A 16,370-nucleotide genomic window follows, 5' to 3' on the forward strand; every position below is an offset into this window, starting at 1 on the left:
ACCACCCTTGCAACTTTGGGCCGATGGGCTGCCGGACTCAGAGACTGGAAGTCTCACAGCCTCGCAATGTAATGAATTGCTTTACTGCACTACACACATACACACCAGGCACCGGCTAGAACAAGGTTGCGATGGAGTTTGTCAGGCATTTGTCATGGCAGAGCCAGCGAAAAGAAGCAGAAAGTGAGTAAACCGTTGTCGGAGGAACAGGGAAATAGGAAACAGGAGACTGACCGCTTGAGGAGTATATATAAAATATATACTCTGAAGCTGTAGGGGGAGCTCTGCAGAGAAACATGCAAGCAAAAAGTGAGAAAACAGGGAAGAAATTGCCAAAACTGCTTAGTTTCTCTTTAAGAAACACAACTGGGTGGTGTCTAGAAGGGATACAGCTAAGGGTTAGGGTTAGGATTAGGGTTAGGTTACTTCCTGTCCTGATACTGTTTATTTCTATGGAGATTTCACTGGAGATTTCACTATCTGTTACGTGACTTCCGTTGTTAGCTGTATCCCATCTAGCCACAACCACACAACTGAGCCCTAGCACCGGGTATTGTGAAGCTGTTTGTAAAAGTAGATCAATATAGAAGAAAAAATGAGTAGTTTACACAATTATTTGTAAAGGTATGTCCATAAAAAACTTTCAGAAAAGTATTGTTTGATGCAAAATTTTGCATGCCAGAAAGATCTCCTCAATCAAATAATGATTTTGAAAGGTTTCACTGATCTCCCAGGTGTACATGAGTGTGAACTCCACCACAGATAGCTTTCTCCACTACTTACCCCCGTCCCATCATTTCACACTCAACAAAAATTAATGAAATCTCACTACAGCAGTGAACAGAGAACTTCAATTTATTTAGAATGATGGGGGGAGGTGGGGGAGGGGCTATGTACACTGTCTTATAGCTACAACTACGTAAGGGATAATGGACGACACGGCATTTGGTTCACATAAATTAATGCACGTCTGAGGTTCTAAAACGGCCCCGACGCGCACCAGAGGAAGAGTTGTGTCTTCAAGAGTTTTTGGAAAATAGAGAGGGAAACTCCTGCTCTGATGGATCTTGGCAGATTGTTCCACCATGGGGGATGTCGTGGAAAAAATCACTGACTCTTAACTCTAACTTAGCACTCTGAACAAAAACCAGTGAAGAACGGTCTGATGAGAAGTGGCCGCTTGTGGCCTTTTATTCACAAGTCCTCCTGGGTACAGCTCTGAATGCACAGAGACTAAGTGTCGCCAGGCAGGAGTTGCGAATGATGGATGTCCTCTGCAGCAGAGACTCCACGACCCAGGCCTTGGGGAGAAGGTGCGCACGTTCTGAAGTTTGCTCCCTTGGGGGAAAGATTTTTATATGTGGTCAAAAACACCTCCTTTTTTACTTATGGCCAACCCTGGCCCGGTGTCTGCCCCCTATGTAATCGGCAGACCCTTTTTCATCCAATCAATGTATATTCAATAAATCATATAGGCAGATGAGCTCACTGGGCTGCCACAAAAATTATTAAATAATCCCCAGTAGGCCTGTGTCACGTTCGCGCACATGCATGACATCTTGCCCCAACCTCTGCCTGGCCACCTGGCAGCACATGAACTCTTCATGAACTTTTACAACATATATCTCTCGGCTGCTGCCTGGCAAGTCAAGACATGACATCTTCATAAAAATCTACCACAGGGATCACAGATGAAAAATGTCTGGATTGTCGTAGGTGTAGGCGCGGTGACACGGGGTTCAAGTTTTCACCACTCAGGCTTTTTTTTATTTTTGTTTTATTTCAGAATACAAGACAATTGAGTAGCTGATTCCATGCATTTGAAATGTGTATTTTAAAGAAAAAAAATACTCACAGGTAATTTGGTGTATACATCCACTTCCTACAAGACTCTCCACTTCTTACACACTCCTCAACTCTACATTTCTTACATGACTATTTCAAACACACCAACACACCATGTTTTTTACAATTAACCCAGGCACATTAAATAGAAAAAAATATTATATGTATTACATGCATCTTCCACATTTGCACGTTGAACCCTGTGCACTCTCAAATTTGGCTTTTCACACTCTTGACATTCACTCAGAAACACACACACACACACACACACACACACACACACACCAAAAGTTCTCCTGCATATTTTACCAGCAGCTTTTCTTCTTGACCCCGTGCATAGGTGAGATGGAGCTGAAGATGGACAACGTTCCTTGGAGGAGCTGCAGCGGCATATACAGTATACACCTGTGTAGTATATCCAGTAACATATTATGTCAAATAATATAACCATATCCAACTTTTTATTGTATAGATTTTAGTGGAAAGAAAAACAATAACAAACAGTTAAAGAGATGGCAGAGCCGTTCTGGTGTAATATTGTCCGTCACAGGTGAGACTTTTACGATTTAACATCAAATGTTTATTTTCATTTGCCTTCATCATAGCATGTTACTTGGGCATATTCAGTAAAGTACATGCTACTAACTCTTTTTTTTTACCTCTCAGACCTGACCGTCCAGTTTCCTGAACCAGTGATTGAAGGGAGTGAGGTGAAGCTGAACTGTAATGCCAAATGCGAACATGAACCCACAGTGATATGGAGAAAGAATGGACGAGATTTACCTGGTAAACAAACAAACAATAGCCATCTTATTCTTCAGAGAGTCAGTACTGAAGATGAGGGAGATTATTCCTGTGCTCTAAAAGGCCATGAGGGACATCCATCTACTCCAGTGAAACTCAATGTCATACGTGAGTTACTTAGGAATTACAGATGTACAGTATGTGAAATAATTGAATCTACATAATGATATTACTCACTGGGTGTTGTTTTATTCTAATTCCATTCCTCTAGTCTCTCCAAAGAAGCGAGTATTGTACATAGTAGCAGGAGTCTCAGTCTGTGGAGCTGCAGCTCTGATCTGTGTGCTGGTCTGGATCAGGTCAGTACTGATCATCACTGAGGTACTGATTCACTTTGCCGTTTCATGCAGTAATACAGTAGCGTCCAGAATTATTGCCTTATTTGGTCAGGTTTTGTCAAGTTGAATAAAAACAGGTATAAAAAAAGAATATTTTGCTGATCTTTTGTAATCTCACAATGAAAACAATTAGGGAAAATTCAACCTTGAAAGGAAGCAAATTTAGTCTGAGAAAAAGATTAAACAATTTCTGTCTCTTTTTGTTTTAGTATATATTTTTTTGGCCTTTTTATGGCTTTAATGATAGTGACAGTGGAGAGTGACAGGAAGCGAATGGGAGAGAGAGCAGGGGTGGGATCCGGAAAGGACCACGGGGCGGGAATCAAACCCAGGTCGCCGGCGTTACGGTGCAGGTGCCCCAGCCAGTTGCGCCACAGCTGGGGCCACAAATTTCTATCTCTGAAAATTGAAAGCTGAATATGGACTATGGTGATGCAATGATGGAAAATGTCCTGAGTTTAATAAATCCATCCTTGTGAGCAAATTATATTATTCCACATGTGCAGATACTAACTGTGCGTACAAATTACAAACAGCCAAGAGCAGTACTGGCAGCTTCACTGGCAAAAAAAAAAAAAACACTGGAGGCCCTACTGAACACTCTCACAGGTGAGTTCTGCTCACTCTCCTGAATAAAGCAAAAGCTTTTGCTTGCACAAGTTGAATTTTGACAGTTTGGGGGAGGGAACCACTGCCCCTCTTGTGATTGGTCATTTTTCATTTCATCATAGCCTTCTGACACCAACAACCTTGATCCTAATTCACTAATATCAAACTTTGGCTTGCATACATGTTAAAAACAGAACATACAAGATTGAAAGTCATTATTCAGAATCAATTTATTTCTATGGAGCTGTGAGCTGAAGATCTACTTACTTCCAGGGCTTTCCTAATGGCTGTCAATCAAAGTCCACAGAGGCCTGTGTGGAAAATGATCAATCACAATAGGGCCAGCGCCTCCCTTGACCCCCTCCCCCAAACAGTCAAAAGTCACAATCAACACGAGCGAGCAAAACTTGGGGTCAAGAAAACAAAATCAAAGCGCACAAACAGAACTCATCTTCAAGAGCGTTTATGCCCCTATTGGCTGTTTTGTGTGCTTGCAGCTCTTATCAGCTGAAATAATATTTTATTATTTGTGAATATTTTTACAAAACAGCAATATAATGGCATTAGTACTGTATATTGCCATAATGGACAGTCATCCAAACCAGATAGTCCTTTTATTATTCCACCTCCTACCGTGTGTGTGTGTGTGTGTGTGTGTGTGTGTGTGTGTGTGTGTGTGTGTGCGTGCGTGTGTGTTGTGTGTTTCCCCCAGGATGAGAACAACAACAACAACAACAACTGTCAGCTGTGACTCTGGGAACACAGACAACAACATACAGGTTAATGTGTGTGTGTGTGTGTGTCTGTGTGTGTGTGTTTGTGCGTGCGTGTTTGCATGTGCGCAAAGGGGAAGACTGCAAGCCGTACATATGTTGTGTTTTTTAAGCCTCTAGGGGTCCATATTCTGGATGGTTTCAATTTGTATAGTAAATTCAAATAGCTATATACATGCAATCAGTGCAGCATCCTACAACAGAACGAAAATGCACATCTGCAGTGTGCTGTAAATTGCTTTGGATAGAGGTGGCTTTTGATCCACTGTATTTCAATAGTGTCATATTGATGCATTTTTTTTTTTATCTTTGTCTTAGGATGATATGGATGATGAGAATGATCGTCAGGAAGAAAAGCCTGGTGCCTTTCAGATGAAATTAGTCTATGAAAGCCTTAACCCCAACACCACCCAACCTGATGCAATTGATCAGAGCCTGAACCCCAACACCACCCAACCTGATGCAGTTTACCAGAGCCTGAACCCCAACACCATCCAACCTGATGCAGTTTACCAGAGCCTGAACCCCAACACCATCCAACCTGATGCAGTTTATCAGAGTTTGAACCCCAACACCACCCAACCTGATTATGTTTACCAGAACTTCAATTCCACCAACCAACCCAAGTAAACTAGCATTTTAATGTTTTTTAAGTCGTTGAAATATATGGTGTATCTGAAGCAATCAAAATCTTTGAAGAAAAGCATATGGAGCAATTCTATCCCTTGGAAGAAAGTTATTTCCATCAATATGAATAGCCGGTAATAATTGTTAATATAAAACACAGCATTGATACATTTTCCAGAACATTTTTTATCCAGTAATGGAATTTAAATGGAAACCATATTTTTACCAAAAAACATTTTGTGTAACACAATGTGTTTCCATAAATTTGAAGATGAACACATATTTAGGAATAATAAAATAAATATTCAGACCATACACATAATACAAGTAATAAACAAAATATTAATACAAATGGATTTGATTTTGAGCAATGGCAATTGGACAATTCAGTTTAGCTACTAACTTCTCCTCGGCCCTCCTCACTATGGATGTGCGCTGACAGAGGCTCAGTAGCGCCCCTCTATCACACCAGCTAAAACAATGTTAAACTGTGCTGTGGCCAGGTAGTGAACTGCAACCAGTCTTTGAGTCAATAGAATGTTGTGACAGAATAAAATTCTGACAAGATCGCAGGCCAAAAACAAATTGATGGTGGGCCAACTTTTGTCTGCGGGCCCCAAATTGGGCAGCCGTGTCTTCAATGGTCTGATATTGACATTGGTTACTTACATTAATTATTTTACTTTACGCTTTTGGCGAAAAAAGGGGATACATTGGCCGCCGGCAGTCGTAATCCTGTATGCACTGTGCATACATTTTTTCATGGCCTTATTCGTGAAATCATTCAATATTAGGCCTACAACAATACAATAACGTGTAATGTCTTGATTGAATTAATGCGCCCTGGGCCGTGCATAGTGCGTACTATGGAATACTGTAGCCAAGGTCACATACTGTAGGTCTCTTTTCGAGCCTCCTCTTTGACAAGTGCTTGTATTTATACTTAAATATGGAGATTGTTTACTCCAGCCAGCTCGGACCACCAATGAGTCACAGAGCTAGAGTGCCAGGATTGCATATTAGTGAGTGTGCCTGACCAATTGTAGTGGACCACTCGGGCCAAAAACGATGATGTTTCCCAGAACATTAATCGCAACTGTGAAAAAGGGAATCCTCTCTTTTTCCCCACGACAAACATTTGAAAAACTGCCTTGTGCCACACCTGCATGGACTGCAGCCAAACACTCACCTGCACTCAGTTTGTTTTATTGCTGTTTATGTCTTGTGTATGTAGGTGTATGCATGTCTTTATACTGGGAGATTTTAACTGTGATTGGGTTAATGGTACAGACCACCACCACCCCTGCATTCCCTATAATGGTTTAGCCCAGACCTAATTGGGTAATTGCCTAGCCTATTTAATGGCAGGCTTATTTCACACGGGAGAGATACAATAGACTGGATACACAGGAGAACCAGGGAGACATGCGGATAAGCTTGAGGTCCAGAAATCAGGGAAGTCATAGAGTTTATTTGTTTGTTTAATATTAAGTTAACCTTGCTTGTTGTGAGGCAAGGTTGGAATGTGAGGTCCAGAGTTATGCAAGGTTGCCTTGTCTGGACAGGGAGCCTAAAAAAAGAGTAGGTTCCAGGTGCCTAGTTTAATGGCATGGTACATGTTTGTTTGTCGACTGAAGAACCCTGAATTTCATGTTTTGGACCCCTATTGTGCTCCTGGATCTGCCTGTTGGTTGATGGACTAAATAAATTATATTTTTGTACGGAACTGCTGTCTCCTGCCTTCCCTAAACACCACCTAATCCAGTGGCGCACCTCCCTAAACGTGGGGTGGTCGCCTCGGTCCCTCACAGCAACATTAATCAATTTTAACTGTTCTATGGCAAATGGCATTGAATGTCAGATTTATGTTGAATATTTAATGTATTCTAATTCCAGGAGGGTTATTCTGCAGTCATTACTTAAGATCTTTATGCTATGCAAGTGTGATGTATGATTATTACAACTACTGTACTTTAGTTGTTTTGATGACTGTTGCATTAATATAACCTGACCCTCGCCAGATGAATTTCGTTCTGCTTAGCTCCGCCTAGCTTCACTCACATCCATCTGGGACCTCTTCCATTGAGAGTGATTTCTGCAACCGACTTTATGGTTCAGCCAATCAGGACGCAGGGCGGGAGTTTCATAGATGTGACGTAGTGGAGAAGCGACCATGAGACTGTCGATGTGAGTGGTTGAAGTAGCACGTCAATAGATGATGGACAAGTGGCTTATTCAATCATATGCAAGCATTTTTTGATTAGGCCCAGCCTTCTGAAACACCATTCCAATGGATCGGTTCCAGATGGATGAGTGGAGCTAGGCGGAGCGAAATTCATCTGGCGAGGGTCAGGTTAGCATTAATATGCTTACATTGGGTTTTGTTCTCATATAGCTGTTCCATTTTAATATGGGATAAACATGATTTAAAATTGTAGATTTGTTTCATATATAAAAATATGAAATATATTCAAAACTGGTAAAACTTGGTATAAGAGTCTACATGATTGCTTTTATTTTGTGGTTGTTACTTCTACAATACTGGATGCTATACTTGAATGCTTTCTGTCAAGCCATGAAATAATTCAAATAAAGATTATCTCTCTACATGAATTCAGCAGATTCCTCTGTTATTGTACTGATATCTTCCTGCAGTTCCCCTGTGCAGCCAGAGGGGGAGCACTCTATGATCTAGAGCAGTGTGGAAAAACAACCATAAGGGAAGTCCAGTTACACCAGTTTGTGGTCTGAGAGGATAACCACAAAGACATCTTACATCTGACCAATTACAAGCTGAGTAAGGAGACCTTTGTATCTCATAACAACCAGCAGAAATGGAGGGGGTGGAGAAACATTACAATTTTAATCCAAAGTAAGACTCCAGATATCACCATCAAACCATGAACAGTATTTAATGGGTTGCACCAACAAGGATTAAATTAATCATGGTTTAGGCCTAATCAAGGATTTATATCTAGATTTAAATTTAATTTGAGCTATGTTGCTATGTTTTAAGCATGGTTTAGGCCTAACAATCCACGATTAAAACTTTAACCTACGATAAAAACCTTGACCAGTGATTAAATTTAATAGTCCACCATGATGCATCAGTGTACATAAACAGCGAGCGACAATTTTAGGCACTCACCTTTGTTCCTTGATGTGTGTTGCTCTATGTGTGTTTTTTGTGAGAAAATTGTCCCTTCTTTCCTGGCAGTGTCTTTTTCGCCTTTGCTTTCAGGTTTTTCCAGCAGGCTTTTAGATTGTTCACACGCTAGTCCTTGATCCCCACAGAGCCATTGAAACTTGTGCAGAGCTCAACCCATGCAGATCATGAAAAATGGTGAGCACTGTGTGTTCACTGTGTGCTCTGTGTGTATCTAATTCACGGATGGGATAAATGCAGAGACCAAATTCCTTGTACTGTATACGTGAGTGTAGGCCTAGAAACTTGATTTACATTTGCATTTGGCAAGGGGGCTATTTGCTGTGGAATCATCTGGACTATCTTTGCCAAAATTTCTCCAGATTGAGGGCCTCCTCTGGTGAGAACTGTAGAACCCAGAGCGATATGTGTTCACAATGCACAGGTAATGAGATCCGTGCTGTGGACTTCAAAAAAAAAACCTATTGAGACTACCTCCTGAGATGGTCTCAGTTTGGTTTGCATTAGAGGGCTCTGAGTTTGTTTGGCGTGTTCACATATCTGAGTTTGTTTAAAAGGCTGAAAGGGACCAAGTGCGAAAACCCCCTTACTCTGTGGTTTGTGGTCAGGAGGCTGACTGAAAAGAGCCTCCTACCGCTTGTGCTTACAGGAAGTCTTTTTTTATAGCAGCATATGTGTCAATGACAAACAGTTAACATAATGCCTTTTGATACATGTAGGCCTATATTTGAATCAGGTTTATTGCCCAAGTATAGTTGCATATACAAGGAATTTGTTGTCTGTATTTTACCCATTCGGGGGTAGTTTAAAACACACCCACACACACAGTGTACACCCATTCAAACACACTCTCAGAGCAGTGAGCACACTAGGAGCACACATACACACCCGGAGCAGTGGACAGGCTTAGTCCTGGCACTCAGGGAGAGGTTGAGGGTTAGGTGCCTTGCTGAAGGGCACATCATCCGTGGATGTGGGAGAGTGCTGCTCAGTCATTCCCCCCACCCACGTTTGTCCCACCAGTCAGGGATCAAACCAGCCACCCTTTGGTCACAAGTCAGATTCCCTAACCAGTAGCCAGGGACGCCACATACAAACATGACATTAATCTATCTATCTATCTATCTATCTATCTATTTAGTCCTGGCACTCAGGGAGAGGTTGAGGGTTAGGTGCCTTGCTCAAGGGCACACCATCCGTGGATGTGGGAGAGTGCTGTTCAGTCATTCCCCCCACCCACGTTTGTCCCACTGAGTGTGAGAGCTATGATCACTGCGCGATAGCAATCTAAAGGCCCATTCACACCAAGAACGATAACGATAACGATAACGATAACTATAAATAAATATCGTTCTCGTTAATATGAATGACGACGTTCACACATAAACTATAACGATAACGACATGAAGAACGATATCGTTGGGGATCACTTTCAGAGCGATTTTCATAACGATAAAATGCTAATAGCCAATCAGAACCCATCGAATTTTAGCCGTCACATTTATTAACACAAGGAGAGACTTTGTTTATCGTTGTTCAGTGTGAACGCTTTTATCGTTATGGTTATAGTTATAGTTATCGTTCTTGGTGTGAATGGGCCTTAAGAACAGAGAGAGAGAGAGAGAGAGAGAGAGAGATAGAGGAAGTACAGAAATAGACACACTAGCTGCTACAAACACATACGCTGCTGCACGGGCTCTTATAGGCCTTGATTAGACACTCCTTCAGACACCCACATCAGCATAGCACTGGCCAAATGCACTGTTCATGAAGGACATCAAAAAACAGCCCGAAACATTTCCACTGCCACTGAGGGACGAGTGACAAAAAATATAACATCATTATATTGTTATAGCTTAATATGTTTTGAATTATGACTGTGAGATACTACTATAAGAATTAAAATAATACAAAAAGAGCAAACAACATCCTCAATCATGTGAGAGACAGTGACTGTGCTGTTGCTGGTCATTGGCTGTATTTTTCACTTTAAAACCACAGTTTCTGTAAGAGCATTGTTCCAGCGTTATTAGCATCTTGTTGACCATCCAATCCAAGTCTGTTAATGACCACACTGGAATAAATACAGACTGCATGAATACATTTGTATTGCTTGTCATTCTACTGGACAATAAAAGTGAAATGAGTCTTTCTCATGAAGTTCATTATCTTACATTCTTACTTTTAGCCACTTTTGGCATGTGTTTTCTTTAACAGTTCTGTGAGAGGCTGATGCTTTATACGGCTTTGCTATGTTGCTGCATACATTTTTTTTTTTGTTTTATTCACAAATTCACAAAGCATTACATTGGTCTGTTTTATTGATCTACTTATTTCATCAAGTATAAACCCACTACCAATTTCTAATGTGAATATAACCAGTAGTCATATTGGTAATGTCCTTGGTCAGTTATTTCACAGTAACAAGATCAGGCTCCTATACAAATGAATGGGGATCTGTGTTTAAATGTGAATTGAATGGTATGATCTCCCAAACATAATGACCTAAAGTAAGGCTAACAAAGATGTTATAGTTCAGTATATTTGGTCTGTGACTAAGTGCTGATAGAGAATTGATTTCACACTATAGATATGAAATGGATCACATTTTGCATGAATGAGTAACAGTATTTTTTATTGCACTGATTGTAATAATTCCCTGCTCTTTGTGTCAGCATCCTACTACTCTTCAATGTAGCCCTCTACCTCCATCTGGTGGTCAAATGCTAGAAGCCTATTACTGTGCACCTCACAACCAGCAGAAGTTTCTGTTTATGTCATGCAACCGAATGACAGATGATGTGAAAGTTTGCTTCAGAAAGTAAAAGTCCTGCCACATTTCTGTTCTAAACATTCACTTAATCATTTTAATTTTAAGTAGCTCTTAAGCCAGGTAGATCAGCTAATCAGTGAAATCACCTGTGTTAAGCTCACAGGTAGAACCATGGCAGGACTTTTACTTTTGGAAGCTGGACTTTTACATCTCTGCCGAATGACACAAACTCCATTGCTTCTCCCACTCTGCCTCTCTTGCAAAATGTCTCTTCCTTCATACTATGATGTAGCAGGCCGCCAATCAGGAGTCAAATCAATGTCCGAAAACGTGTAGTAGGTGATCAAGCTAACATGCATCTCGTGTTGTAGGGGAATGTAGGGGATCAAGCACATTTTATTTAAAAGTTATTTGCCTGTTTTTGTTGTATAACTGGCTGTGTTTACTCAGTGAATGGCAGGCTAATATCACAGTCTGATAATATAAGGCCTCTAAGCAATCCACTAGCCACAGTAACAGATAGAGAGGAAGTAGATAAATAGACCCACTAGCATCTAAAACCACAGCTGTGTTGCGGCAGTTTCAGATCATAGACCTGACTTCAACTTGAACATTAAACTCTGACCCTAAAAAAGACTTGCGAGTGCACAGTCGTGCAAAATGTAACACAATGGTCGAAGTCACATGTACATGTTATAGACCCTTACAACAATAAAAACAAAAACAATGCTTGAACGTTCTATTTGGTTCCCAATCTACTTCCTCTGCATTAAGATAACGGAATGTTAAAACGGAAGCCTTGTGGGGCCAACTATGATGCTGATAATGGAACTCTCTTGAAAGGGTCTATAGCTTGTTTTATATATATATATATACATACATACATGTACATGTTGAGCTTGTATGCCTTTAATTTGGACAGTGAATTGAATGACAGGAAACGAGTGGGAGAGAGAGATGGTATGGGATCGTGAAATATGGACACAAATGGACACAAATGTATTCACAACACACCACATGATTGGCACAATGTATTCATGTTGACATTTTTGACACGGAAGTGGCGGTATATGTGTAGACAACAAACTAACCCCATGCATTTCTAGGGAGGATTTGTTTGAGTGTCTCATTAGAAAGCAAGTCTCTTAGTCTCTGTTATGTGCCTGTGTACACAAACATGGTATGGGTGCTGTAACCAGTTGTGCCACAGCGTCCCCCTTCTATTAATTCAATGGATACCTTACCTGATATGTGTGTGTGTGTGTGTGTGTGTGTGTGTGTGTGTGTGTGTGTGTGTGTGTGTGTGTGTGCCTGTGTGTGTGTGTGTGTGCATGAGTGCGTGAGTGTGTGCGTGTGTGTGTGTGCGTGAGTGCGTGTGTGTGCGTGACTGCGTGTGTGTGTGTGTGTGCGTGTTGGGAGGATTCAAACACAGTGCTCTTGTTTTTCATTGGCTGCATTTTTTGTTTGTTTTTGTTTTGTTTTTTTGCAGCAAAACAACAGTGCCTATATAAGAACCTCGTTTCACTTCAACGTCGTGTTGAGAAAGACATGTTCTGCACGTCTTACCAGGACTAAGATTCATCTTCAAGTTCATAAGGTAGGACAACAAGTGACTGATATGATATTATTTACAACATAATAGATATTGGTCATCAAATCCAATTAGCAGAGCATGCCACTGGTGTATTTAAAAAATGATCTGTCACACTGATAAGTAGTCTCATCATCCAACAAGGCATTGTTTTATTTGATCTCCTCATGACCACACTGCTTATTAATTACAAGATACAGGAAGACAATGTATTGTTTGTCATTCTGCTGACAATACATATGATATGAGCGTTTCTCATGACTGAAATGTACAGGCATTAAGTTCATAAAGTTCTTGAGGCATTTTCATTATAATTATAACTACTTGTTTTATATTACCGGAATTTTGAATTGACAAGCATTCGGAAAACACAGTGTGATATGCAGTGTGGGTTATTGCAAATTATCTGAATTTTGCCCAGTTCAGCATATTCAATAAGTAATGGATATTGGACAATGAGATTAATGATATTGCACACAGATATTGCACAGTAGTGGACTTCATTAAGTGGAGCAGACAAATATGGAACTGAATTGTAAACAAGGTGTCAGCGGCAGAGTTTGATGCGGGTGTGGAGTTGAAAAGATTGGAAAAAATGCATTTTGGAAAATAATGGAATTTAATGTGATCGAATGTCGAAAGCAGAGTCATGTTGGTGCCTGTGTACAAAGGGTAGGCCTTTATGCGTCATGAGTTCAGGTCAAAGAGGCCTGGAGGCCATAAATAGCAAATGGAAATTCAAGTCTGGTTATAGCTAATAGAACACAAGTTTATACAAAGGTCTATCACAACATTAGCTGATAATATGTGTGTTACTATGGATTTATAACAAATAATGCAGTGGTCATTTTTGACCGGGAACACAAAACTATAGTGAACATGAAACAAACACAACATGAGGGCTAAGCTGATTAGCCATTTAGCATCCACCGTGGCTGTGTTGAACTCTGATTAGCCATTTAGCATCCACAGTGGCTGTGTTGAACTCTGATTAACCATTTGGCATCCACCGTGGCTGTGTTGAACTCTAATTAGCCATTTAGCATCCAACGTGGCTGTGTTGAACTCTGATTAGCCATTTAGCATCCACCGTGGCTGTGTTGAACTCTGATTAGCCATTTAGCATCCACCATGGCTGTGTTGAACTCTGTCCGGGTGCTTGTGGCAGGGCTGAGCAACAGGAAACAGTTGCATTGCATTTAACCCAGATATGAACATATTGTGAACTGAGAAGTGGGGCAGGTGCTAGAACATCCCACTCTGAGGCAGAGCTGCTGTTTGCTGAACATGTGCTGGCTGCATCGGTGCGCTTTGCATAGGCTGGTATCAACGTTGTAACTCCATCACTGACATATGGGTCGTCCTTAGGTTTTATCCGGTTTGGTTTGGTTCCCCTGGTCATCCTAGTGGGGGCCAGCCATGCTGGTTTCGACACTGTTTGTCCTAATCTACTGGTTCAGAAACTTACTAATATGCAAGTTAGTACATCAAGTATTATCTGGTTTTACTCTCTCCTTACAAATAGGGTGCAACAAGTGAAGGTCAACAATGCACTCTCATATGCCAGATCACGCAGTACTGGGGTACCACCAGGTGCTGTGTGCTCGCCTATTTTGTTTACCCTATATACTAATAGGGTAGAGTGGCGAAGCAATCAGCCAAAAATTCACATTATAAAATTCTCTGATGATGCCACTATAGTTAGTTTACTGGAAATTGGTATGTATTTTATAATGTTGTAAATCTTGTGCAATATTTTTTATAAGTATGGTTTCACTGCTGAAAATTGACTCAGGCATTGTGATGAACTTAAAATTTAAAATTGTGATGAACTTAAAAGTTATTTTATTTTTGACTATAGGGGGTCTTAAGCATTTTTGGGAAATGTGCAATACCTTGGGACATGTGCAATATTGGGAAATGTGCAATATCAGAATATGCGCCATGCCAATATCTGGGGAGATAAAGGGACTATGCTATATCAAGGGTGTGTTTTTCTGCTTAGAGATTGAGGTACTGATTCCAATGTCTGCTGTGCTTACTCCATTCCTGTTGCCTTCTATGTGGTATGGGGCATTGGACTATGTGTATGTTTTGTATTGTAAGCAACTGGAGCACTGCATGCCCAAGACAAATTTCCCTTCTGGGACAATAAAGTTCATCTAATCCAATCTAATCTAATCTGATTTAATCTAGATACATTGGGAGTGCTTTTAATATGTCTTGGATATTGCCCCCCTCATTTCATCGTTCGACACATTTGAGTCTGGTTGAGACTAGGTCTGTGATTCCTGCTCGTTGGTTTAGTTTGACAGGCTCTTAGCATATGGGAAGGACTCATAGTCTCATAGTTGGTGTGAGAGAACAAGTAATTCTGGCTGTTAAGTGGTACCTGCTGAGTTAGTGTGAATCATGGGGCAAACAGACAAACAAAAACCCCAAAGATTATATTGTATAATGCATTATATTTTGCAGGCTACCGGTAGCAGCATTGGGGACAATTATGGTTGCAATGTGGCACTGTCTAGTTCTACCTCTCACATTCACCATTATAAGAGGAGGTAAGTATATTTGATGGGATTTGAGAGAAATGTCTAAAGATACTTTATCTTAACATATCTAATGATCTAATAACGTCCAGGCCTCTGTGAAATATAGGATTTTAGGAAGCAAGTAAATAAGTAGTATAATGACCAATTTCTTATATGCTACTCTGAATAGCGGAAAAATCTTTTTATTTACTGTCTATGGAAAATAACGAGTGGCTCGGACCAGTTGGAACCGGAAAAATAACTATCGGCCCTTTAATATAACATTTCCAAGACATTAGTATATTTTTTACACTGTAGTAATCGCATACTACAACATATATTCATACCAACACGATCAAATTTGTGGCTACCGAGTTTTATTTTAGCATGGGTTTCCGGATGTACATTTCCGGATGTATGTAAAATAAATATAACAACATGAAATACAGTGTGATATGCAGTGTGGGTTATTGCAAATTATCTGAGCATTGCCCGGTAGTTGTGATCATATTCAATGAGTAATGGATATTGGACAATGAGATTAATGAGATTAATGATATTGCCAGTACACAGATATTGCACAGTAGTAAAATTGCACAGTATCATCAATAGTATTACATATTACATATTGCACAGTAGGTGGGTAGAAGAAAGTCCAGGGGTTGGGGGTTAGACTGTGAAGTCAGTGTATGTGTGAGTTCAGAGTGGTTATGGCTTTTTTTTCGGGGGGGGGGGGGGCTGTTGTTAAATCTGACAGTCCTTGTTCTGAGGCACCTGTAGTGCCTCCCTGAGGGCAACAGGTTACACAGATCAAAGCCAAGGTGGGAGCTGATGATGATGATGTTTTTTGCTCAGGAAGTGTAGCCTTCTTGATGACCGCTGTGATGTTGCCTTTCCAGGAGATGTCAGCGGAGATAAGTACGCTGAGAATCCGGAAGGTGTGGACCATCTCCACACACTCGCCGTTGATGTAAATTGGGGCTAGGTCCGTGCTGTGCTTTCTGAAGTCGACAATGATCTCCTGGGTTTTCTTGCTGATTTGAGCCAGGTTGTTCTCTGAACACCAGGCTGCCAAGTTCAGTACGTCCTCTCTGCAGGCTGCCTAGTAATTGCTTGGGCAGAGGGTGCCACATGTGACACACTAACCCACTTCCAACGCTCAAGTGTCCTCTTTTTCACAAACTGAAAGGCTGTGCATTATACCAAATATTATTTAAATAGTATTCAACAGTAATTACTCAACATTAAAATATTCACAACAACAAGGTACATATTAGGTATAATAACACCTCTTACCCCTGTGATAACATCGC

This window comes from Alosa pseudoharengus, unplaced genomic scaffold (assembly GCF_046254945.1).
Source record: "Alosa pseudoharengus isolate Yale_2024_CS ecotype anadromous, Long Island Sound unplaced genomic scaffold, YU_APseudo_1.1 YU_APseudo_1.1_scf_1, whole genome shotgun sequence".
Lineage (NCBI taxonomy): Eukaryota > Metazoa > Chordata > Actinopteri > Clupeiformes > Clupeidae > Alosa > Alosa pseudoharengus.